General features: G+C 42.4%; 1 long non-coding RNA gene across 1 annotated transcript in view; it reads left to right on the forward strand.

Annotated features, from left to right (window-relative positions):
* The first annotated feature begins 624 nt into the window (after positions 1–624).
* Positions 625–26,570, forward strand: part of LOC133384282 (uncharacterized) — a 55,144-nt gene continuing 29,198 nt past the window's right edge. Inside the window, exons 1-2 of the long non-coding RNA XR_009762480.1 lie at positions 625–703; positions 5,662–5,814. This is a non-coding gene — a long non-coding RNA (uncharacterized LOC133384282). The remainder of the gene's footprint in view (positions 704–5,661; positions 5,815–26,570) is intronic.

The following is a 26,570-nucleotide window of genomic DNA, read 5'->3' on the forward strand; positions in this document are numbered from 1 at the left end:
CTATACTATCCGCATTGTCACTGTTAGGAATATGAGGAACATTGCAGCCGGGGAAGAAAAGTCCCAAATGTCACTTTAGGTATATGTCAAATCTCAACTCCCAGTCAGAATTCCCAAGGAAAATTATAAAAATTGAGAATAAAATTTTTAAAAGGCCAGCTGATCATTGCTCCTTCCGTGGGCACTATTTTTCTTCATCTATCAAATGAATTCTGGAAAGAAAAATTGAATGGCAAGTAACCCTAGGGTATCTCCTCTTGTTAATGAACCGGAGAGCCTTCTCCTGCATTGCTAATCAGTTCATTAGGACACAAAGCTGACATCCAAAGGGATATTTCTTAACTGTTAAATTAACTTACATTAAGTTTTGTTAATAATTTATTGCCTGAATACATACTTGGAACTGAAGGTGCAGAAGGCACTGTTAGTTAAGAGCACTATATAAGTCGCATTCAAGCAATGGTCTCTTTGAGGGCAGGGTCAGTAGCAATTCAGACCTCTGATTGGTCACATTGCTGCTGCTTACCGAGAACTAGAAGAGGAGGGGCGAGGCAGCAGTGAGATTGGCTTGATGCAAACTCACACATAGGAGTGTGACTGTTGGCTCTACTGGTGCATTTGCACCACGCTGATCTCACCACCACCTGTTCCCTTCCTCCCTGCCTCCCAGTAAGCAGCAGCAACATGATCAACCAGAGGCCAGGTGAGTGCTGCCACCCCATTACATTGTCTGCTACATTGTGAGACACACACACACCTCAGCCGCCTTTAAAAAGCCCCTGCAAGACATCTCTTCAGACCTGTTTACAAAAGTGTTTTGTCTCTCTCCCAGCAGCTCACTGGGGGGGAGAGGGGGAGAGGAAGAGGAAGAAGGAGGGGAGAGAAAAGTATTTGGCAGAAAAAAGGGGTCATGGGCCCATGCACTTTGGCTTTACTGCTAGCATGTGGCCCTTGACAGATTACCCTCAAGGCAATGCAGCCCTCAACAACAACAACAAAAGTGTTCACTGCTCCTGTTTTAGGTTATGTGCAAACATAACTGAAGGGTCTGCATGAATGAAGAAGCAGCACTTTTTTATTTTTATTTTTTAATCCTATATAAAACATTTATATCCCTGCTCTTCACCCTTTTCTGGGTTTCAGGGCAATGTACAATTTAAAATGTCAGAATAAAGCAATAATAAACTGGAACTTTAAACGTTAAAGCCTTGAAGAAAGCTAAAAGCAACAGCAGGTTAAAACAACTGGGAAAATAAAAAAAGTTTTTATCTGGTGCCAAAAAGATTGTAACATAGGCACCAGGCAGGCCTTTTTAGGGAGGATGTTCATAATCTGGGTGCCACAACTGAAAACATCCTCATTCTCGCACTTGCGTAATGGATCTGCGATAGGCAAGAAAATCTGAATGCATGGACAGATTGACAGGGAAGCAGATGCTGCTTCAAGTATTTGAGTCCCAAGCTGTTTAGAGTTTGAAAAGTAATTAGGACCCAGAAGCACATAGGCAGCCAATGATTTTAAAAAAAATGGGTGTAGTGTGCATGAACCTAGATGTTCCAGTTAAAAGCTTGGTCACCATATTTTGCATTCATTGAATGTTCTGAATCATCTTCAGGAGCAGCCCCATGTATAACAGATTGCAGTAATCTAACTACGAGATTACCAGATCGTGGACCACTATGGCCTTCTATCCCAATCTGCAAATAGTCACCACTAGCAAAACAGCCAATGTGGGTAAAAGGTATTCTGTGCTACTGAAGCTACCTGCTCCTCTAGCAACAAAACATTTGCTTCTGGTATCAAAAGCAAGGATTGTCTTCAAACACTGTTTTTCTCCTAACATTGTGTTAACATACTGTATAATACTGTATAATACTGTGTAATGATATTGATTCCATTAATTGTCAATCGAACTGAGCTGACATGAGTCCTCATCAAAATCAGAGTGATAAAAAGACACAGTGATGAGATGTTATGCAGAGGGGATGGCAGGGTGTGTGTGTGAGAGAGAAAAAGTATTCGGCAGACATGAGAGCCGCCATAATAGCAATGGTAGTATTGTCTTAGACGGAGACATTTCAAGGAGAGGAACTTGTAGAGAGAAATGTTCTTCAAAGCAGAGGAGCTCAATGAAGTATGGTTGATATTTGGAAAGGGCCCAATGGAGCATAGTTGGTACTTGGAATGCAAGGGGTAGATTGCCCCAAATTTTGCTTCCTACTCTTTCTCCGTACAATAGGTCAAGGTTTTATGATAAGGAAGTTCATAGGCTGCTTTCACACACGAGGCTTATTGTATCACTTTTGTGGATTAAAATGGTAGTGATCCTGTCCTGATTTCTAAAATTCTGTTCACAGTGCAGCACCTGTTGCATTCAAGAACCACAGCTTTTTCAGCCGATATACTCATTTTGCGTAAATTGCTTTTACACTGCTGCAATGAACAACATCTTATTTTTGTCCCTTACCCATAATATGCATTGTAAAGGTAAAGCTGTCCCCACACTTATAGTTCGAGTTGTTTCCGACTCTTAGGGTGACATCTTGCGACGTTTACTAGGCAGACCGTATATATGGGGTGGGATTGCCGTTCCTTCCCCGGCCTTTCTTTACCCCCCCCCAGCATATGCCAGGTACTCATTTTACCGACCACGGATGGATGGAAGGCTGAGTGGACCTCGACCCCTTTTACCAGAGATTCGACTTCCTCCTTTTGTTGGAATCGAACTCCAGCTGTGAGCAGAGCTTCGGCTGTGTTACCGCCGCTTACCACTCTGCGCCATATTATCTAATTACCCCCCATAATTCACTGTGTGAGTTAGCATGGAGGGGGGTGTTTCCATTTCTGCTGGTGTATGCTGATATACCGATAGTTCCTGAGCTACAGAATACAGTTGAGCTTCTTTTTTTAAAATGAAGTTTATACTTTTAGTAAACCTCACTCAGGCTTTGATTGTTGTTTTAGACTCAGCAGCCCAAAACTTAATAATCCAACTGAGGAGGCAGAGGCAGAAATGGAGGAAGGAAAATGGAGGAGGGGAAAGTGCCACCTGTGCCTATGCTGGAATACCTGTACAATTTTCGTCGGGGGGAAAAAGGGCAACCTGTGCACTTAAAGGGCAGAAATGCATTGCATGCTGGGATGCCTGTCACATGAGTGGCTGCAGCTAGTGTAACACTCACACAATTTCCCAAGTTCCCAAGCTTGCAAACAGATTACTTCTGGAATCCTTTATCAGTGGAATGAGCACTAAATTTCCACTAGATTCCACTAGATTTCTGGAACTAACATTTTCGTCATGTGAAATATCATATAAAATGCACAAATTATCAGGAAATAAATTATCAGAATAATGGAATAAAGTGCACTTGGAAAGCAGCCATAGTTTTATTAATCCAGCCCCTGTAATGAAGCCCCACAAAAATTTCTGCTCCATCTAGTATACATATAAGAGAACCAGAAAAATTTGGGTAGATGTTACCATAGTCTGGAACAGATATTCTAGATACCATCTTTCAAAATGGCTGCCACCCAATTTTAAGTGTGCCTATTTTAGCTCCTAGAACACTTACAGACATCATTCTGGTGTCTTGCGGGTCAAGGAATTCAATTATAAGGTTCTTAAATTCACATGGATGTTAGATTTTATAGTTATCAGGTTTCATGTTAATTTTAAATAAAAATGATGTAAATGTTGAACATAATTTTGCAAAAGATTTATTATTACAATGAAATAGTAAAGTACACAATATGAAGAATTTTGCCAGTGTTATGCAAACAAAGGCATACATTTGGTATATGCAAACACTCATAACATTTTTACAGATACATTATTATCAGGGTGGAGCGAAAACAAGTGTGACAACAGTTCCTGCTTTTTATCTCCTCACCTACAATATTTTACATTGTTCTCCACATTTATGATGCTCTGTGCAAGCCACATACTTTAAATGACATTTGCATCTACTACCAGTAATGCAAGTTGTGCATGCGGACTGTACAAGTAGTTTGGAAGGCATCATGTTAAGACATAGTTCAGGCTTTAGAACACGATGTTTTGTACCATCCAAAATCTGTTGGTTGTAGAGCTTCATCAATAAAGCATCAACTGGAAAGAGTTAAGCAGGCCTGAATAATAAAAAAGCAAATGTTCATTTCTAATTGAGAAAGATGAAGGCGGAAGTTCTAATATACATTGGTGCTTCTGCAGTGAATATCATCAAATGTCTTACAACTTTGTTGATAGACGTAAAACCTTAACAAGACATTCCTTCACTTTATTGAGTGCTTCCCGAGACATTTTCTCCTGCAAAACCAAGCAGAAACTTCTCTGGTACTGCTTTCAAGGCCGATGGCTTTGTTCCTACCTTACCTGTGACATCACAGCCTGTAATTATATGTGCCTTAATTAGAATACTGCACACTGTAGCTCCAAGATGCTTTGCAAGTTTGTGAAGAAGTACATAGCACACTTTGACTCTCACTCCTAATTTTATCTACATTTCTTCCAAATAGTTCAAATATATATTGAGCGAGGAGGACAACTACATAGGTGTAGTTCGATAATACTGTGAGACATTTCATTCCTGACTGAACAGCATGGGATGATCATTCTAGGATCTGCTCTTCAACAGAGATCTGAAGCTCAGAGCAGGTTTCAACCTCTTGCTTTCTAACTACAAGTGTGTCTCTGTTTTCATTGTCTTCTGTCATGGTTCCACATAACACCATAATCATGGTCGTCACTGTTGCATTGTCGATGAAACAATTACTGGCAACCAATTGGAGCATCACTTTGTTATTGTTGGAAGACCAGAATCTGACCATCTGAGTGGGGATAGAAGTATCACATTCTATCTTCATCAGTTTGATTGGATCAGCAATTTTTTGTCGTTCTCTTTCTCCCTTTTTAAGGGACTGTTCAATATAGGAGGGGCAACATTTAACAATGAAATCTTTTCATGTATACTCAGAAATAAGTCTCAATTATTTTCACAGATCTCCTAGGTAAGTGTGTATAGGAAATGTGTTATAACAGTCTCTTTTAGGGGATCATAGCATTCCGCATACAAGAAGAATGTGGATTTCTCTTGAGTTGGGTTGGCATTGTCCAGTTCCTTGGAATCTGCAAATTTCCAAAGAAAATAGATTATCCCCATTGAATCACCAAATCCTTCAGAGTTTCCATAAAATATATCCCAAAACTTTGGGGGTAGATTTTTTTCAGAGTACTCAAGGGTTTGGATTGGATTATATCCTCCCTCTTTGATATGAGAATTCTAAATTGTGCAGGAAGGGTAGAGAAAATGGCAGTTTGTTCAGTCACTTTCCCACTTTTTGATGTGCAGAAATTCAGCATAGCTTCCAGCTGAGCTCAAGATATTTGGCATGTATAATAAATGAAGGTCAAATCAATTGTGCCTTCATGCTCTAAAATGGTTCTAACATAGAGAAAACGTGTAGCAGCTCTACACACTTCACTTCTCCAGGCCACTTTTACATGTGGATAGAAACTGTCATCAATATCCAGGAAAATATTTTGTGTTCCTATTGATTCCAAAGAAATCTTACTGTGGGTATGTTCTTGAGGATCAAATGCTACAGGCCAAAACACCATAATTATATTTATTTATTAATGTAAACTGTTCATTGTTTCCACAGAATGCGCAAGGCAAGAACACAAAAACTAAAATTACAATCAAAACCATATACAGCTTACATTAAAACAAGCAATAAATACCAGAGCTATATAAAAAGCCAAGACAGGATGGATCAGCTTGGATCAGAGATCTGTGTGGCTGCTTTTTCTTCAAAGTAAGCACATTTTTTAAAAGCATGTTTAATGTGATGTTATACTTCAGCCCTTGGGGTGTCACCCTCTAACAGAGCATAAAGGCAATGATGATGATGAACTTCTCTGAGAAAGTAATCCCTAATGCTATGTGCCTTAGCTATTAAGGCTGTGCTCCCACTATTGATTAAACATGTAAGATATGTTTATTTATTTATTTATTTAATTTTTATACCGCCCCACTAGCATAGCTCTCTGGGCGGTGAACAACAAGCAATACAAATATATACAATAAAATCCATATGTTTATGTTGTTGCCAGGGCCTGTTCTAAAAGGTGGCCAGGTGGGGCACTGGCCCAAGGGCCCCTGGAGCTACAGAGGCCCCTGGGGAGCCCACCGCTCCCCTTCTGTGATCCTCATCTGCGATCTCACGCATGGCAGCAATCATGCCACAGCATTCTGCATTAACTGCAGCCTCCGGGTCAGGTTGTGCTGTATGGGGATTTCTGTGACCTTGGCTGAATGCCTGCCAGAATTTTTTTAGTTTTGGTTTTTGGTTATGAATCCTGACTGCTTGTGGGATGCTGAGTTGTCTGCCTTACAAATAGGAATCTTGTTGTGGTTGGTATAGTATTGCATATGGGAAGCATCACTGTCTTTTGTTTTTCTTTTTCTGTTTGCATTTAATTTACCTTTAACCTCACTCCCTCACATCCATAGAAGCAACAGCAGTGGTTCTATGCGCTCAGCTCAACCCCCTAAAACCCACTGATGATGCAACTTGTTGGTTGCATGGCAGTTTGTTTCTTGCCCAATAGTGGTAAAAGACAATTCACATATTTGGAAGTGTGGCTGAGTCTGTTGTCCCCAAGCTGCTGCATGTGAAGGTAGACCAAACCATGTGTGTTTTCTCTCTGTCAATTATTACTCACTAGAATTGGGTTGGCTGTCAAGGTGAGTTTATAGCAGCCCACAGGGTAGACAGAAAGGGTAAGAATCTTCTTAATCATACTCATATCTCAGACCTCTTTCTGCAGCAAAGGGTCAAATCTGTAAAGAAGTTTGGAGCAGCCAAGGCAGGGCATTCCAGGCAGGGGGTTGCCAATCTTGCTTTGATATGGATATCTTTGCAGAAGATCCGTAGTCAAGCCTTATCAACAGCACACTCCTAGCCATATCTACTCAGAAGTAAGTCCTGTTGAGTTCTATGGGGCTTAGTCCCTTAGTAAGTGTGTTGCAGCCTTCAGGGACATCCATCTTTACTCCTGAGTGCTTCCATCTAACATCTCCACAATACTAGGCTCCCTTTTTCCTACAATGGCTTTCTGGTGATTGGCCTGACCTGAGGGCACTTTAACCCTTCTTGCCAGAAGCAAGCAGGCTAGATTAAATGTTCCCTATCCAGGCTCCCTAAACAGGTGAGAATGAATGATCCCATCACATCAGCTGGACCTGGGAACACCCTAATTTAGCTAAGACTTCGATCTTAATTTTCAATCAGAATTTTTTTTTTAGTGGTATGAGTGCTTAATGAGTGCTTTATGACATAACTGGGGCCCACCCTTGTGACATCACTAGGGCCTACCCCTGTGACATCACTAGGACCCATCCCATGACATCACTAGGGTCCACCCCATGACATCACTAGGGCCCACCCCTGAAATCTCAGGGTTTAGGATGCTTCTGACCTGGCAACCCTAATGCCAAATCTTTTGAGGAATTAAACGTACCCTCCACAGAATGAAGCAATATTTCACCTCCATATCTGAGGACACTGAGGAGTAACTCTTGAATGTGGCCATGTAAGATATTAGAAACTCTTGATTTGGGGCCAGAAGTTTACTGACAATGGAGCCCAATCTTTGCAATGTTTACTTTTGTATATGCTGTGTAGCAAAAAAGGAGTTGTTGCTGAACTACAACTCACACCATCCCTGGCCATGGGTTGATGGTGTTAATAGGGATGTAGTTCAGCAACATTTGGTGGGCCAAAGTTTCCCCACACCTGCTGTCTAAAATGCATTGAATGGTCCTTTTTTAAAGTTTAGTTTAGTTGCAGATGGTGTGATAGGGTGGCAGTGCTCACCTGACCTCTGGTTGGTTGTGTCGCAGCTATAGAGGGATAATGATGAGGCAGCAGAGGCGAGGTGAGTACAATACAAGTACACCAATAGAAGCACTGGATTGGCTTCACTGGTGTGTTTGAACTGTGCCGACCTCACCACTACCTCACCCCTCCCCTTGTACCTCCTGGTAAGCAGCAGCAATGCAACTGACTGGAGGTCAAGTGAGTGCCACAGCTCTACCGAACCCAATGGAGATGGAACTAATATCAGCCACAGTAGTACTGCAACTGTGTTCCAGACCCTTCCCTTTTGTTAAATTTTGTTTTATAGCCTGTTCATTCAGTGGAAGATGTTTATGGCAATGGTATGTTCCATTTGGTGACCGATTGAGAGGAACAGGTACTTTTCAATGGTTCTTCTGGTTTGGGGGGTCTTGTTTTGTTCCTTCTTTCAATCCTTGTTAGAATGCAAAAAAGGAGTGGCTGTATTTTAGAGCCAGCAACATTACTGAGAGTGACAAATGAACCTTTTTACAAAAGAATATTTTCTGATGGTTTTTTGAATGGTGAGCATTGTGTTTATTTATCCCACACACCTTTGGGAATGTAGCACATCCAGAATGCTATTTTCTCTTTGCTTCCCCAAGATTGTGCATTGTTTGTCATCAGCTCTCACTTCACAAATGTAATCCAATTATATCCCATGGGGACACTGACAAACTTAACCGACAAATATTCTAAAACTAGCCTCCCATCACATAAGGCAAGATGAAAAGCACTTGCCTAGTATTCATCAAGATAAAGATGCTGTGGTGTCATGCAAATCAATAAATTCTCTCTAGACTTCCATCAGTGCAACAAATTAAAATCACAGGGAAAAGATTTGAAGGAGAAAACAATCTGCTTTCCTGTTATGCTGTATGAATTTTCAGTATGTATTTCTCAGTTCTTTCTTGGAAATGTGGCTGGTAACAAGATGATTCCCCTAATCTGAACTCTAAAAACACAGCACTGGCAATTCATTTTCAAAAACTGGCAAAATACAAGGTACCATACTGAAAGAGAGAGGGGGTGACACAACCCACATTTGATTCTGGCCATGCCCACTGCTGCCATATAGCCCCTGATAGATTACTCTCCAAGGCAGTGGCGAACCTAGTGTATTTGACACCCGGGGCGGATCATTTTTAAACACCCCCTCCTCTTAATACTCCCCTCCCTCCAAGACCCTCTGCAATTTTGAAGTGGTCCTAGGAGGGAAAGGTTTGGGAACCCCTGCGCTAGATTTCCCCCCCCCTATGAACTACAAACAGACATGTTTAAAAGTGGAAACATTTGACTCCTCTCTACTGGCATTCCCACAGTAACAACCTCAATGCGATTCAAGCCGCCAACCTCAAAACTGTCTTGGAATTTATTTAACAAGCTCCCATCCCACTTAAACCATGCACGGGGGAGTACTTTATTTGCTTATATGATGGCATCACTGTGCCTAGTGCTTTACAGGATACAAGAAGAGAGGTCCCTGCCCCCGGGAGCTTCCAATCTAAAACTTCCACGGGGGCTGGGGAAGCATAAGGTGCCCCACGGAGGGTTACTTACAGCAGGGCAAGGGAACTTGCGGGGGGGGGATATTGGCAAACCATGAAGAGCAAAAGCACTCTGCACTCGCTCAGCCTCAGAAGTGCCTCTTTCAAATGGGAGGGCGCTCACTAGCATTGCTGATGAGAAGAAGCTGCTGGAGACGGCCAGCCCCGCCGCGGAGTGCCCACCCGGCCTGCAGCATCCGCTGCAGCCCCTCGTCCGAAGCCAGGTTGGCTGGCAGGCAGGCCCTACACGTGCAGTGCTGGGCAGGCGGCGTGCAGCAAGCCATCAGCAGCAGGGCCGAGCCAGGCGCCAGCCACAGGGCCAGCAGGCATGCCAGACTCCAGCCCAAGCCCCACGAGGTGCCTGTCACGATGCACACAGCTTATTTATTTATTTATTTATTTATTTATTTATTAAATTTATATACCGCCCGACTAGCAATAGCTTGGCTCAGGCCACCGCCACCCGACTCGGTCTTGTTCTGCTTGTTCTGCTCTTGTAACAAATCAGTCCTGTAAAGTGGCAGCATTTTGGATACTCTGTTCATAGGGTTTTCATGGTAAGAGGTATTCAGAGGTGGTTTACCATTGCCTTCCTCTGACATTGGACACATATCATACTTTGGACACATAATGAGAAGACATGATTCACTAGAAAAGACAATACAGAAAAACAGAAGAGAGTAGAAAAAGAGGAAGAGCAAAAAAAGAGATGGATTGATTCCATAAAGGAAGCCACAGGCCTGAAATTACAAGATCTGAACAGGGTGGTTCATGACAGATGCTATTGGAGGTCACTGATTCATAGGGTCGCCATAAGTCAAAATTGACTTGAAGGCACATAACAACAACAATGAAGTGGCAACACCTATGCTTTAGAACTCCTTGCCTATTATTAGGCAAACGCTCCTTTTCAGCACCTGCTAAAATCATTTTTCTTAAGGCAAGTCTATCCACGAATGTAAAAGCTATTGTGTTTTTAAATCTGTTTTTAACTCATTGTTGGTTTTATTAATTTGAATGTTTTTCAATACGTCTTTGTTTTTGCCAATAATTTTATTGTTTTAATTCTTTCTGTAAACAGCTTTGAGTTTTTTACAATAAAGCAGTATATAACTGTTGTAAATAAAATACATAAATAATTTTTGGAGTCACAGCTTTTAAAAATGTTTTTAAATAAGTTTTGTTTTAATATATTTTAAAGTCTTTTTATGATTTTTAAAGCGTTTTAGTGCTTTTGTTTGCCAAACTGGCAAAATAAATAAATAAACTTCATTCACCCAACCCGAAATTCAGAATCATGCCACTTTAAGCTGTTTTGCAACTGTTTATCCTTGTTTTATGGTTATTGGTTTTTAAAGGGATTTATTTCTTATTGTGAGCTGCCTTGGTTTCCAAGCACCAACCCTACCTCACAGGATTATTGGAAAGATTCCATACACACACACGCACACTTGTAAAAATACACCCCATATAATAGTTTATTGTCAAACCAGTTGGTCATTGCAGAACATTTTTTTAAAAGATCAGTATTAGTTTCCTACATAATAAAAATGTGATACCTAGATAAACCCTGCCTAATTGCTTTAAAATTGGATTGGAGAGAGAGAGAAAGATTAACAACACAAACACAATTCTTTGTTATGTTTGCTCAGAAGTCCCATTAATTTACAGCACAATCCTAACCATGTCTACTCAAAAGTAAGTCCTAATGAATTCAATGGGGTTTACTCCAGGTACATGGGATTAGCATTAAAAGCAAGTATTGGATTAAATACTTTCATATTGCCAAGGTTTTCAAAGCACTGCCCTCTCCAACAGCCCAGGGTCAGCCTGGGGCACACAAGAGAAAAAAACTTTAAGCCATATTCTTACTTATTACTGAAACTGAAGATCTGAAAACCACCGTTTTCTGACATTGCAATGAAGCCCAAGCGCTGCCTGGGTCAACAAATCACAACCCTGGCTTCCCTTATTGGCTACAATCCTGAAAGGGTGGGGTTAGAGCCCCAGCTTGGGAAAGTTATTTTTTTTAACTACAACTCCCATCAGCCCAATCCAGTGGCCATGCTGGCTGGGGCTGATGGGAGTTGTAGTTAAAAAAATAAATTTTCCAAGCTCTGCTAAGAGCTGCTATACAGATCCGTTAATAAACAGATTAAACAGTCGCGGGGGCGGCTGACGTTTTGGTGTATATCTCGGGAACCAGACCACCTAGAAACTTAATTTTTTTTTAATTGAAGCAGAGAGTCCGGAGATTAAGGTACGTTAGCCAGAAACCAGAAACTCCCACTGAAAATCGGACACCTGGTAACCCTACTCCATCTTGCACCCCCTTATTGACTACACCCGGGGTGTGCCACCACCACCCCCGCCCTCCCCTTGGATTGCCACTGGGAAAAAAAGGATTCCCCACCCATTCTAGTATATATACTAATGGAAGGATCTGTATTAATAAATGAGCAGCACTTATATAAAATATTTATATACCATCCTTCACTCTGTTCAGGGTTTCAGAGCAGTGTACAATTAAAAATTATTTCACAGTAAAACAATAATAAATCAGTAATTAAACATTAAAATCCTTAAACAAAGGTAAAAGCAACAGTAGATTAAAATGACTTGGGAAATATATATGAATTGTATCCAACTACATCATACTTGGAGTAGGCCCATTGAAATAATGGACAGGTTCATCATGCATCTTGGGTGACATATTGGTTCAGGTTGTATGAATTAGGTAAAATGCTAACCAATTTATTATTATTATTAATATTATTATTAATATTATTATTATGATCATCATCATCATCATTACTGATGATGATGATGATGATGGTGATGTATCAGTCACTTTATACAAAGGAAGTGTCTCAAAGCGACTTGACAAAAATAAAGTACACCACATAAAAACAATTAAAAATCAGAAATATTTCAATGCAAACAATACAAAATACATAAAATGCCCATCCATCAATCCAAACTAATTTCTCTGCCATCCTAGGCTGAACATGTTATGAACATTATGATTACTTTTGTATTACTATATCAGTGCAGGACAAACAGCCATCCCTGTTTTGGCTAAGATTTTGTGCCTCTGTTATGTTTAGGTGGTACCCAGACCTGGTTATTTGTTTATACCAGATAATCTGTGTGTACAACTAGCAAACCAGTGACATAAGTGCTCCTCAGGAATAATCACATCTAGTCTCTGAATACTGAAGGGGAGGCAACTCCCTCTCCATCTACTTCCTAAATGGCACCTGTGGCTTGGTGCAAGGAGAAATTTCACAGGTTTTAGATGAAATACCAAATAGGAGAATATTCTTTTAGCATAAAAGTGGGCTTTTCAATAAATACATACTGGTAGAAATGCTGAGTCAAAGTTAATTGAAAGGCTTGCAGCACTGGTTGGTAGGGTGGCTGCACTTACCTGACTCTCCATCACCAGCGTCACTGTTGCTTACGGGAGTGGAGAGATAGCAGCGAGGTTGGTGCAGTGCAAAACATCAGCATGAGCACTGGATCAGCTCCACCAGGGCATTTGCACTGAGCCAACCTTGCCAACACCTCTCCCCTCCCTCCCAGTTGCAATGCTGATGAGGGGAGATTAGATAAGGGCTCCTGCCCTGTCCCATCCTGCTAACTGTGACTGCAGAATTGTCTGAAAAGTTATGAAGCAAACTTTTGGCTGAAGCTTGAGGCGATGCAACCTATTTGTTCTGAGTCTAAAGTCCCATAAACAAATCTTAGTGCCAATAGTTTCTACTTTAAATCTTAATGTGCAAAAACAACTGTCCCAAAACACATTTACTTTCAAGAGAGTCATGCTGATTTCATTTACTTCTAAGCAAATGTGATTATCAACATTACTTTCATGAAATTTACTATCCAAGAATACCTCCCTTCGATTTCTAACAGTAGTCCATCAACACCTATTTAATGTGGGGGAAATGAAATACATATCTCTACTACAGTGACAAGAAGTGAAACTGTATTTGAGAAACAATCGTGCATTCTCTATGCTGATTTTTAATGATCTACAGCTTACTGTTTACTGAAATTGCCAGACGCTTAAATACAAATGTGTATCTATGCAAAACTCTCATCAGAAGGCTAGTGAGACATGCATACACTTTGGTAGAGAAGCACTGACATGGAACATAAGATGGCTGTTATGTTCCATTTGCCCTTGTTTTGATGAATTGTAATGTCATTTGCTGGCATATGGATTTATGAATTGTTGTTTGACTTGGAAAGCGGGTGCCATTAATTTTTATCCATAAAGCAAGTTTCTTAACATCCTGCCCACAAGCCTTGGAAAGCCAGAAACCTTGAAGCAATAATGATACAGAAGGCTACCATTTCATTGTTACGCAGATGGCTGCATCCACAGTTCTTCATTCTTGTTGACTGGAACTCAATCCATAGATTGTGGTTAAAATGCTTATTCTGTCAATCACTCTCACATCCTGCACTTCAGAATGAGAGCTTATCCACATGGGAGCATTACTTTGTACTAAAGGTGCTGTTTTTACCTCTGTTTTCTATTTGCACCGTCCACAGTAAGGGCTCAACGCCAGCTGCAAACATGGTGTTTTCTAGTCACACTGAGAGAAGGATCAACCACACAGTTTAATTTAACATTTTCACTCCCTCTGGTTGCTTGGCAACCAAGCATGCTCAGTTTCTTCTACCAGCTGTAGTAGGTTCCATATATGGGGGAAAAAAACACCCGGAAGTGCAGTTATTTGTAATTCCACTGGTATGATACAGCTGAAATGCAAATCTTTGTTTGAACAGTGTTATGCTTTTGTGCACAAGTTAGGGGAAAAAGAAAAATAACAGCACTGTTTGCAGCAACATAAAAAAGGCCAGCAGAACAGAGAAGAGCAGCCGGAAGTTGCTTGTCAGACCACAAGAAAAGTATCTGCAAGGAGGAGCGCAGTGTAGTGGAGATGTTTTTTCCTCCACTTTTCGTATTATCAGTGGATTGGGTTAGTACAGATTTACGGGGGGAAACTGTGTGATAGCTTTTGTTTGCTGGTAATATCATGAACCATGCGAATTAAAAGGAGGTGTGAGTAGCACCAAGCACACAGTTAACCATCGTGTAGATGAGCCCTGAGTATTTGCAAGGTTTGCAAAAATAGTCTAGTTTCCAACGTTTTTTATCCAAAATGGGCTGAAAATGAAAGTCGAACATCCCTCCTTGTGCTAGCTGTGCTGCAAGGGAAGACACCTCACTATCAAGGTCAGCTTCCAACTTAGTGCTACTTCTAAAAAAGTTGGATTACTATAAAGTAGCAAGTTGAAAAGAAATGGTCCAGCTGATGTTTTTGGCATTTTGCAGCCACAGGATAACTTGGTACTATTCTCAGGGACAAGTGCATGTCAGTTTGCTTCAGTCACAGAAATCTCATAAATTAGAAGATCCTGTTAGATGCCAGTTACAGAATCTTTGAAGAGCACCCACATTATGGCATGATGTTCTTAGATCCGTCCAGCCATGGGATTCATTCTGAAGGCTATCATGAAGATAAAGGAATGGGAACCTGTGGTCCTCCAGATGTTGCTGGACCCCAACTCTCATCAGACCCAGCCAGCATGGTCAATGGTCAGGAATGATGGGAGCCAGAGTCCAACAACATCCAGAGAGCTACAGGTCCCCCATCTTTGATTCAGACAGTGGCGAAGCCCTGCTCCTGCACCTTTCACACCATCTTGCTTCACACAAATGAAGCAAGCAAAGCTTTTCCTGGCATGGAGCTAAGTAGTGGGGAATAGTAAACCTTAATTTTTGTGTGTCCAACTGCTCTCACCAGGGTTTTTTTTTCCCCTCTCATGAAATATTTAGGAGGTAAATCACAGGAAGCCGGGAAGAATTGACTATTAGGAGAATAACCAGCTGCATGTATTTCTTACCTTATGTAAGGCCAATTGCAAAAGCTGCTTCAGCAGTGTGGAAGCGACTTCCCTGTCATAAAGGCTTGGGTCACAGTGGCACATGCATATATGTGGAAGAACGATGTGCACAACTGACAGGCTTCCCATGGCAACCATGCTCTTCCTGTAGGTTGGATGTAGTATTGCCAACCAACCAGAAAAAATAGCCTAGAAAGTTTTAGATAGATAGATAGATAGATAGATAGATAGATAGATAGATAGATAGATAGATAGATAGATAGATAGATAGATAGATAGATAGATAGATAGATAGATAGATAGATAGATAGATAGATAGATAGATAGATAGATAGATAGATAGCACCAACACATGTGATAAGTAACCTGAACCAGTTGGGGGTGGTAAACAGAAAGGCAACCTATTCTTCCCTTGGTGATTCTCTCTTTAATAACTACTTGCTTGTTTATGCAACTTCCCCCCCCCGTTCTTCCTCCCTTCTTTTTACTGGGAAGATTGACCTTCACTGGGCCTGCCAATAGACATCTGATTCCATCCTAGACTTTCACATATCTCATAGTTCTCCAAATCAATCTCTCATCTCCTTGGGAAAGTTTATGAAAGATGTATTAAACAACTACACAAGTACATCACAGTGGTTTTTTATAAAGTTATTTACATAAGGAATGAGTCACACTATATTCATAACTAATAAGCAATATGAAACCTTGTCCTATATGCCATTTTTATTACCCAACAGATACCCGAGTGTGCTACATATAAGGAGGCCTAGATCACGGCATAGTACATTGTTGTGTTTACCAGAGTCATGTTGAAAGAAAATCTATGAAAAGACATTTAAAATAAGTATAAATAATGAAGACGGGGATGTGCAGTAAGAGGGGAAAACTTATTTTGAACACAAGGACCAGAAGGATTTTAGGAAGCAACACTTCTTTGTTTATTATTATTATTATTATTATTATTATTATTATTATTATTATTATTATTATTATTATTATTATTATCTTTATTTATACCCCGCCATTTTTCCAAAACTGGAACTCATGGCGGCTTCCAGATAAAAAATACAAATAATTAAAAACATACAAAGTCTACATTAAAATAAGATTAAACTATTTCTAATATTAAAACCATACACACATATAGCTAAAAAAGTTCAAACTAGTTTAAAAATGATATAATAGACATTAGCAATGCAGCACCCTTCACGCCCTATCCTTAGCCTTCAATTCCAAAGGCTTGTTGGAATAGGAAGGTCTTTGCTTGTCGGCAGAAGGACTGCAAGGAGGGGGTCATTCTTACCTCCCTAGGAAGGGAATTCCAAAGCCTAGGGGCAGCCACCAAGAAGGCCCTCTCACGCGTCCCCACTAGTCGTACTTGAGAAGCTGTGGGTATTGAGAGAAGGGCCTCTCCTGAGGATCTCAGGGCCCGGGCAGGCTCATACAGGGAGATACAGTCTGATAAATAGCCTGGACCTAAGCCATATAGGGCTTTATAGGTCAACACCAGCACTTTGAATTGTGTCCGGAAACAGACTGGCAACCAGTGGAGCTTTTTTAACAGGGGGGTAGTACGGTCCCTGTAACCAGCCCCAGTTAGCATTCTGGCTGCAGCACGTTGTACCAACTGAAGTTTCCGAACAGTCTTCAGAGGCAGCCCCACGTAGAGCGCGTTACAGTAATCTAAACAGGATGTAACTAAGGCGTGTGTCACCATGGCCAGATCAGACAGTTCAAGGAACAGGCGCAGTTGGCACACTAATCTTAATTGTGCAAAATCACTCCTGGCCACTGCAGAAACCTGGGACTCCAAATTTAACGCTGAGTCCAGGAGCACACCCAAACTGTGAACCTGTGTCTTCAGGGGGAGTGTAACCCCATCCAGCACAGGCTGTATCCCTATTCCCTGATTCGCCTTACGACTGACCAGGAGCACCTCTGTCTTGTCTGGATTAAGCTTCAATTTGTTCACTCTCATCCAGTCCACCACTGACACCAGACACTGGTTTAAAACCGAGACAGCTTCCTTGGAATTAGGTGGAAAGGAGACATAGAGATGGGTGTCATCAGCATACTGATGGCACCGAACCCCAAACCCCCGGACAACCTCTCCCAGCGGTTTCATGTAGATGTTAAATAGCATAGGGGATAAAACTGAGCCCTGAGGGACCCCACAGGTCAATGGCCAAGGGGTCGAACAGGAATCCCCCAGCACCACTTTCTGGGTTCGTTCCTCCAGGAAGGAATGGAGCCACTGCAAAACAGTGCCCCTAAGTCCCATCCCAGCAAGGCGGCCCAGAAGAATACCATGGTCGATGGTATCAAAAGCCGTTGAGAGGTCCAGCAGAACCAACAGGGATACACTCCCGCTGTCCAGTTGTCTGCGTAGGTCATCCACCAAGGCGACCAAAGCCGTCTCCGTCCCATAACCAGGCCTGAAACCAGATTGAAATGGATCCAGATAATCTGTTTCATCCAAGAATCCCTGGAGCTGGGAGGCCACCACACGCTCTATTACCTTACCCAAAAATGGAATATTGGACACTGGCCGGTAATTATCCATTATGGAGGGGTCCAGGGAGGGCTTTTTTAACAAAGGCCTTACAACTGCCTCCTTTAGGCAACCTGGAACTCTGCCTTGGTGTAAGGAGGCATTAACCACTCCCCCCACCCACTCAGCCAGTCCCTCTCTGGCACTTTTTATAAGCCAGGAAGGGCAAGGGTTTACTCCACAGAAATCCATCTCTGGGAATGCTGAGTGGCTGTAGGAATGCTGGGAATGCTGAGTGGCTGTAGGCAGACCCCATCTGCACTTTACATTTGTCATACTACTTTAAACAGCCACAGCTTCTTGGGCACTGTAGTTTGTTAAGGGTGCTGAGAGTTGTGAGGAAATCCCTATTCCCTGACAAAGCTACAGTTCTCAGGGTTCTTTGGGAAGAAGGATTGACTGTTAAACTGCTCTGGGTACTGCAGCTCTGTGAGGGGAATTGGGGGGGTTCCTCACAGCTCTCAGCACCCTTAACAAACAACAACTCCCAATATTCTTTGGGGACCGCTATGACTATCTAGACATTTATTATGACTATCTAGTCAATTATTTAATTATTTATTATTGTATTTGTATACCGCCCCATAGCCGAAGCTCTCTGGGCAGTTTACAGCAACTAAAAACATCAAAAACAAATATACAAATCTAAAACACATCTTTTAAAAACAATTTAAAACACAATTTGAAAATTCAAAGCAATTTGCATTACAGAGTGGCAGGTGGTAGGGCCTAGCAGTGGAATCATGAGAGACCTGTGCTGGTGACAGTGGGAGAGATCCATTATGAGACCAGACCAGAGTAGGGGTCTGACAGTCTCCCCCCACCTCACTTTCCCAGGCACCCTCCCCTGCACCCCACACCGGACCCAGGAGGGAACACATCCAATGCATCACTTCGTTAAAGAGTTCAGTGGAGATGGCTGGGCAGGAAGCTGCTCTCCAATCGCTCTGCAGAAGGCAGGCTCCCTCCCCTCTAGGAATTCAGTTCACTTTCCTTAACCCTTTTGCATCTGGAGGGGTACCAGGTTGGTGAAGGCTGCTCTAAGGTGACCCAAGAACAGCAGACTTTCTTTGATTCCACAATTGCTTAGGAAACAAGAGTGTCTGCAGAAATATTTTGGGAGGTGGGGACAAGGTCTATGAATTGTTTCTATAGGTCATTGGCAACCCACTCCACCCACCATTACATTTAGAACCCCCCTGTCCCTGAGGAGACCCTTGCTAGGAAATTCTTCATTAAATATTGAGGAATAATTGGATTGGCACCAACTATGTTTTAAATCTTATGATGATTAAAATGTTCTCATGACTTTGGAAACTTGACTGGTAACATTGCTGCTATATAGGTTGTTGCTAAGGAAATGGGATTTCCAGCTCTTGTTAATGGCTTCCTGTATTTTTTACAGGCGCTTAATGTGAACACATTAGCAGGTGTGAGCACGGCTTATATCCGTGCCTTGAAAAAATGCACTTCCTGATTCCACCATGCCAAGTTGTTGCTAAAGGCATAAAACCACGTCAGGTTGATTTTTCTCTGGACAGTTGGAAAATCAGTAGGGGGAATCTTACAAGAATCCTCTCTACCTGAATGATTGAAACCAAAAGGGAATTTCTGTTTAGCACAGCTTAATTTTTCATATTCTTCCTGAATAAGGCCCCTAGAATGTTTTAAACCTTTGCTTCTCACTTTTTATTTTATTATAATGTACCAACTTAATAGTTGGTACATTATAGTTGACAACAACAGCATCCCTGTCTTTATTAGCAAATCAACTAATCCTTGTGCAAACTTACATTACAGTGTCTTGAATTATAGATATATAGATGCAAGTTCATTTCCAGGCAAATAACATATGATGCAATGGGCTGGCACAGTAAACATTGTGATTAATATTGTGCCCAATTTGTCTCTGAGAACCTGCTGTATGCATATTAAACATATTCCTTCTTCCCATTGGGAATTTTCCATGGCAACCTGAAATTACAAATCGGCATTGAAGCTATATTGTAACAGGAACTGGGCCTTTTTTCAGCTAAGTGCACACAATGTTATCTGTGTTCCAGAAATACTGGCTGTCAGAAATGGCCTTTGCAGGAGGGTAAACTGAAATAGAAATTATGAGTCCTAACATACCAACTCCTAACTTTCATATTTCATGTTGCCTATGTGATTGTGCACACTCAAGTATAAGTGCATTCAGGCACAGCAAATTAACAGCGTATTCTCCCCTTATGGGTAACCCAGCTTCCTGACTCCCCTCCTCTCTGTTTTCTCTTAGATTGATGTTTTTAAATCCCTACCATAGAACTGTATAGAACCCTGTTAATAATATTACTTCATACAAACACCTGTGTAGAAGCCTGTCAGTGGATGCAAAGTTTCATTCAGCATGCCTCCTGTTTTCTGCATCAAATAATTCATAGGAAACAGCTTGAATCCCATTTCCATGCATCATTCACCTGAAAGGATACTTAAAGGGGAGAAACCATAAAAAGCTGAGAGTGTGGAAAGAGCTTCAGTCATGAACAGTAGCTCTGTTACTATTCATCGAAGAACTCATGTAGGGGAGGAACCTTATCAATGCTTTGAGTGTGGAAAGAGCTTTGGTGACAGTAGCTCCCTTGGTGGACATCAAAGAATTCATATAGGAGACGGGCCTTACGGATGCTTTGAGTGTGGAAAGAGCTTTAGTCGGAGTGGGAATCTTCAGGCACATCAAGGGATCCATGTAGGGGGGGAAGCCATGGAAGTGCTTTTGATGTAGAAAAAGCCTGGAGCAGAGTTCCAGTCTTGATGTACATTAGAAGTTCCATACAGTGAAGAAGCCATCTAGATGTTTGGAATGTGGAAAGAGCATTACACCCTTGCTACAGATAAAATTTAATTGAGGTTCACAGTGGTGGAAAACTTGTTCAGTTCACTTCTCAGTACACCTCTTCTACATAATAGATGCCTGTAGGATATACCAGTGGAAGGAATTGTTAGGAATGTTTGAGCTGTTAGGAAAGTTTCAGTGAAGGTTGTTACTGAGCTCAGTTTTGGGGTCAAATCTGCGAGGATGGTTGTAGGGGCAAATAAAAATGGCAAGATACCTAGATGTAATGAGGAGGCTTAGTATCTACCAAATGACCTTCGCCAGGCCTCCTCTATGGTGAGTTTTTGCCGGGCATTGAAGACCTGGCTGTTCAAACAGGCTTTTGAGGTAGGCTAGGCCTTGTAGGTCCTGTAGTTACTGGTTATGTTTTTAATATGCTAATGTTTTTATGTTTAGTATGTAATGTAAATTTATATTGCTATGTTTTACGTTGCCCAGATTGGCAGGATAACCAGCCAGATGGGCATCTAATAAAGCAAGCAAACAAACAAACAAACAAATAAATAAATAAATAGTATGGCATGCCCCATTTCCCGTCTCATAATTCTTGTCTCATACCCCTGATCTATAGGGTGTTTGTGGGTGCTTATTGCTTTTGCAAACTGCTTGAATCTAAGAGAGCTCTCTGTGTAGAACAGCAAGCTGAAATTGTAGGCTTCCTGAAGCTGTTTAGGAGACGTTTTTCACACTGCCTATGCTGAATAACAGAGGCTGGAAACAACTGCTTAATTTGTCAAAACAGTGAGTCTTCCCAGCTGCACATTCAAGGACTCACAGGGAGAGACAAACAAACATCAGAAGTAAAAGCTGGAAGTATGAGATCACAGACCCTAACTCCTAGAAAAGATAAACATCTCACAGGTATAGGTGTCACCTGATGCCCCCTCCCAGAGGGTCTTTTGGGTGTAAATAAAATTGAAATTGTTTGGAATTCTTTTTATATTGTTTTAAATTTTAAAATTGTGTTTTAAATTGTTTTTAAAATATGTGTTTTAAATTGTATATTTGTTTTAATGTTTTTGATTGCTGTAAACCGCCCAGAGAGCTTCGGCTATGGGGCGGTATACAAGTGCAACAAACAAACAAACAAACAAACAAACATTTATATACCACTCTTCATGAAAATGGTTTAAAAAGTTAAAAACAAATACACACACACACACATAAAGCCACAAAGAAAAGATAAGCAGCAAATAAACAATAATTCACGGTCGGTAACAGATGGGGTGGTAGGCCAGAGCTGCCCGCCCGACAGTGGCTGCAGCTTACTGGTTGGGGATGGGACAAGGTGGAGCAGTGATGAGGCTGGGGATGTGTGGACACACCTGTGGGAGGGCTGGACTGGTTAGCCAGTGAGTCTGCGCCATCCCAACTTCGCAACTGCTCTGCCCCACCCAAGCTCTGCCCAAGTAACCTGCAGTGACAAAAGTGTTGGAAGGTTGGCTCTGTCCCATTTCACCAGCCACTACTGTTAAATGAGCCAACTAAGTAGCAACAGAGGAAGACATGGAGCTGAGGGACCTCCTCGTGCAGACACTTGAGTTGGGTGGGGTGCTTAATAAAATCAAGACCACCAATGCAGCAGAAGCCGAGTGAGCCATGGACAACCTCAACCAGTCCCCTTTGGTCTCTGTCAGGTCCCTTCCTGCCAGGATCCCACCTCAGGTGCCATCTGCTAGCATCCCACCTGTGGTCACCACCTTGTCACGGTCCCACCTCAGGGACCTGGTCTTTAAACGATTCTCTCACTGGCTCTAGCAAAGATCTCTCAAGATCCCACTGCTAGGCAGCACCACCAAACACTCCCTGTAAAACAATATTGCCTTGAGACTGTGCCTTAGTCTCCTCCTGGCTTATTGCTACTTTGTGTCTGGGTGCACTTGCAGGCCACAACCCCCCTGTATCTTTGTGTCTATAAAGAATACAGCCCTGGGTTGCTCTGGATACCTGATGATGTTACACTATCTCTTCACCACTGCCACCATTAATACTGTTTCCCAACCTTGCCCTGCCCACCCTTCTGGTCTGTGTAAACCCAGCCAAGGATCAGGCGTTAGGTAAACCAAGAAATATTTATTTATATACACAGGGAATAACAAGATTACTTAAAGGTATTGTCAACAAGCGTATGGTTTCATCAGATACATTTCTCTTTATGTTTCTAGTCGTTAATAACCTGCCTCACTACCCGCCTAATCCAATCCAACCCACAAAACCAACCTCCCTCAGAACTCCCACCAACAGAACTCTCCTAATCACCCCCTCTCAACTGTCATCCTCTCATTTATACCTTCAGACACTCAAATGCTCAGCCAATCATAATACATTATCCAGCATTCCAGCCCATGTATTCTCCCCTCTCACTCAGTCTACTTACCACATATACTCTAATAAACCCGCACTTACCATATTTACAGTATTATAAATACAGAGGCATCACAGTCTCCTCTTCCTCCACCGGCACCCTGGGAGCAGGGGGCCAGGACCAGTGGAAGCCTCAGCAGCCCCTTTTCCAGTACCAATTTGTGGCTGAGAATGAAGGCGAGTTCGAAGAGGAGGATGAAGATGAGGAGGATGAAGAAGTGTATGACAAGCGGCTGGAGGTGAGGGAAAGGAAGCCTGCCACCATGCCGGCTCCCTTTCTGGTGCCTGCCTGCACCCTGCATCTAGTGAACTTGGGCGAGCAGCCCCCCAGGCCCTCACGTGCCTTTCAGCTGGCCTGGACTAGCCACCCTACTGTCTCTTCCTCCTCCACTCCATTCTCTTCTCCTTTCACTGTGTCCGGCTTCAGGGTCTCCCCATCTGAGAAGGAGTCCCTGCGCAGCGCCCCACTGCTGCCCCCACTGGCACTCCCACACCAAGAGGAGCCCTGTGCCTCTGCCATCCCTCCCCGCAATGCCCCGCTGCCACCCAAGATTGAGGAGCCCGGACAGTTGGCCATTCAATGTTACTTGACGCCACTGCCTGAGACTGGGCCGCTGGGAAGAACTAGGGTGGCGGCTGATGGAGACTGGTGGAGGCTAAGTTGACGTTTCTTTAATTCTTTTTCTACTTTTGCAGTACTGACTGGATGTGTAATGTGGCCTTCTATTATATGTTATATTATATTTATAGTGTGGTATTAATTCTTGTATTGTTGTAATATTTGCTATTTGTTTTTATTATTATTATGGTTGCATTATTTTGTTTGAAATTGTTTTGCAATTGTTTGCTCTTGTTATAAGTTATTTCAATTATTGTGTTTTTTCTTGTTGTACGTCGCTTTGAGTTCTACTGTTGAAAAAAAGCGACTAACAAATGCCAGTAATAAATAAATAATTAATAAATGTTCATAAAAAGCCCTGTAAGAGTCCTGGGTGAATAAAAAGGGTTTTCTTGGCATCTAAAAGATAGCAATGTAGGAGCCAGAACAGTCTTCTGGGGGAGAGCATTTCATACCTGCAGTGACACAATCAAATAAGTGCAGTAAGACCAGCACTAGCAGAAGGAACTTCTGGGAGGCTGTGGAAGAGGACTCACAATCTATGAACTATCCAGCGTGGTGTGAAGACCCCTCACCCCAGGCTGCCATGGCTCCTTGGAGTGCAGTGAAATCAGCATTAGTAGATAGGACTTTTATTTATTGTCTAACATTCATTTTGCTCTTTGCTTTCATATTAAATCTATATTATTTCTTTGCAATATTAACTTTATTCTCTTGTTGTTGAATTGTTGGTTTTGCCCCATTTGTATTTGTTGATATGTTTTCATATACTGGATTCATGCCCAACGACCCACCCCCAATGTTTTGTATTTTGATAATCAGTGGATGCTTCTTGTAAACCGCTTTGAGCACAGCAGCTCACTGTGTAAAGGCATCATATAAATAAGCTAAATAAAATAAAGCTCTCTTCTCTCTGGTTGATCTCCATCTCACTTCTGACAGAGGAGGCACTCGGATGAGGGTAATCCCCTGGAACCAGCAGAACCTTTGTATCAGCATGCTTCCAACTCCCAAATCACCAAGCCAAAAGAATACCAGGGCCACTGGTATCAAAGCTGCCAAGAGGCCAAGGTGAATCGTATCATCAAGGTTCTACACAGGCATAGTCCAAAGGCACATGGTACAGCCATCTTACTGCAGCTGAGCAGGTCTGGATCTAGTCAAAGCACAAATGGGAGATTGTCTAGGGATCTTCATGGAAGAAAAACTGGATATCAATAATATAAAAAGGCATAAAGATGGGGATATCAGTCTCACCAGAAAGAAGAGATCAATATGAGGATCACTAGGCGGTATTTTGCTCCACTGCTGCTATCAGCATCTTTTGCAGCAAGGAATGCCAGGAATGGACTCTTGCCCCCACACCAATGAAGACTCGTGACACAAAAGTGGAATAATGTTATATTTATTAAATATAACAGACAAAATCAAATTCAATTCAGCCAATTATCCAAATCTAAATTACTTCGGGCAGGTGAGGCTAAACCTAACTGAGAGGGAATACTCCCTCCCCTTTGAAAGGCAAATGATTCTCCTCTTACTGTAACTCCAAAGTCAAGGATGCAGGAAAAATCCTCCCTCCTTGATATCGGAGTCAGGTGTGTGGTTCCAACCCCCGCACCATGGCCCCGCCGTACAGGCGTTCACCATGATGCGGAAGCCGGTCCCACGAGGACACACCCCAGATCCCCACCAGACACTGAGCCCTGATGGTTCCCTAAGGAGTGCCCTTTACCATAATGCCTTAACCATCTCAGTTTAACCCCAATATTCCTCACCTGCCCGAATTCCATGCCACAAGAGGGGATCAGCTGAAGCTTGGTCCCCTCAACCCACAGAAGAAAACAAACCGCCAAGACCCCGCCTAAGATCCTCCAAAAACAAATCACTCCCAAGTTCCGAAAGATGAACCCCATCATCTCGAAACAACTGGGGAGAGTGGAAATGAATCCTATCATGTGAAATGAAAGCCCCACCAAGGGACAAAACAAGATTCCTAACCTTCCTATTGACCCATTTCCGAGACCTATCAATCCTATTGGGGTGAATCGCACCCCTCCACACCCTCCTCACAAGCATGTCAGACCACACTATTATGAGGTTGGGGTACGAACGACTAAGCCACGTGAGATCACAAGTGACCTTGAGCAGCAAATCCATACCAGGCCACTGCACCAAGTCATTCTCCCCCAAAAGGATCAACAAGACGTGAGGCTGGACAGCCGAAGACATGATTCGGCACACCAATGGCATCAACGCATCCCATAACAAACCCCTCCGAGCCTCCCAACTAACTGTAGCCCTGGTGGAAAGCTGCAACTGTGTCCCGAAGACAGTCAAAGAGGCCCTCCGGTGAGCCCAAAACAAGATAGAGTGGCCACACAGAACGATCCTCGCAGGGACTGGAAGGCTTAACACACCTAAAGAAAACAAAAGTAAAATTACTTAAAATCAATACCTGACATAAGACTGGAAAGCAGAAGAACGCCACCTGACAATAGCCTGGATGTCGCTAACGCTCATGCCCACGAGGGCTGCGGCCGTGGCCGCTCCAATCCAAAAAGAATGCAGCCCATAGACTTCAGCATCGCGACCACTGGCCAACAAGGCCCGCCGAACAATGGCCCAAAATTGAAATTGAGTCAGGGCAGAGCCATCTGCATGGATAAAGAGATAACGCTGGCCGAACAGCCTGACAGACAGGAATTGATACAAAGCAGACACAGGGCATAATTCCTGGACCTAGCAACTGCGTAAAGACACAATACAGCCTCGGCCCTTCTGATCAGT

This window comes from Rhineura floridana, chromosome 4, assembly GCF_030035675.1.
Source record: "Rhineura floridana isolate rRhiFlo1 chromosome 4, rRhiFlo1.hap2, whole genome shotgun sequence".
Taxonomy (NCBI): Eukaryota; Metazoa; Chordata; class Lepidosauria; order Squamata; family Rhineuridae; genus Rhineura; species Rhineura floridana.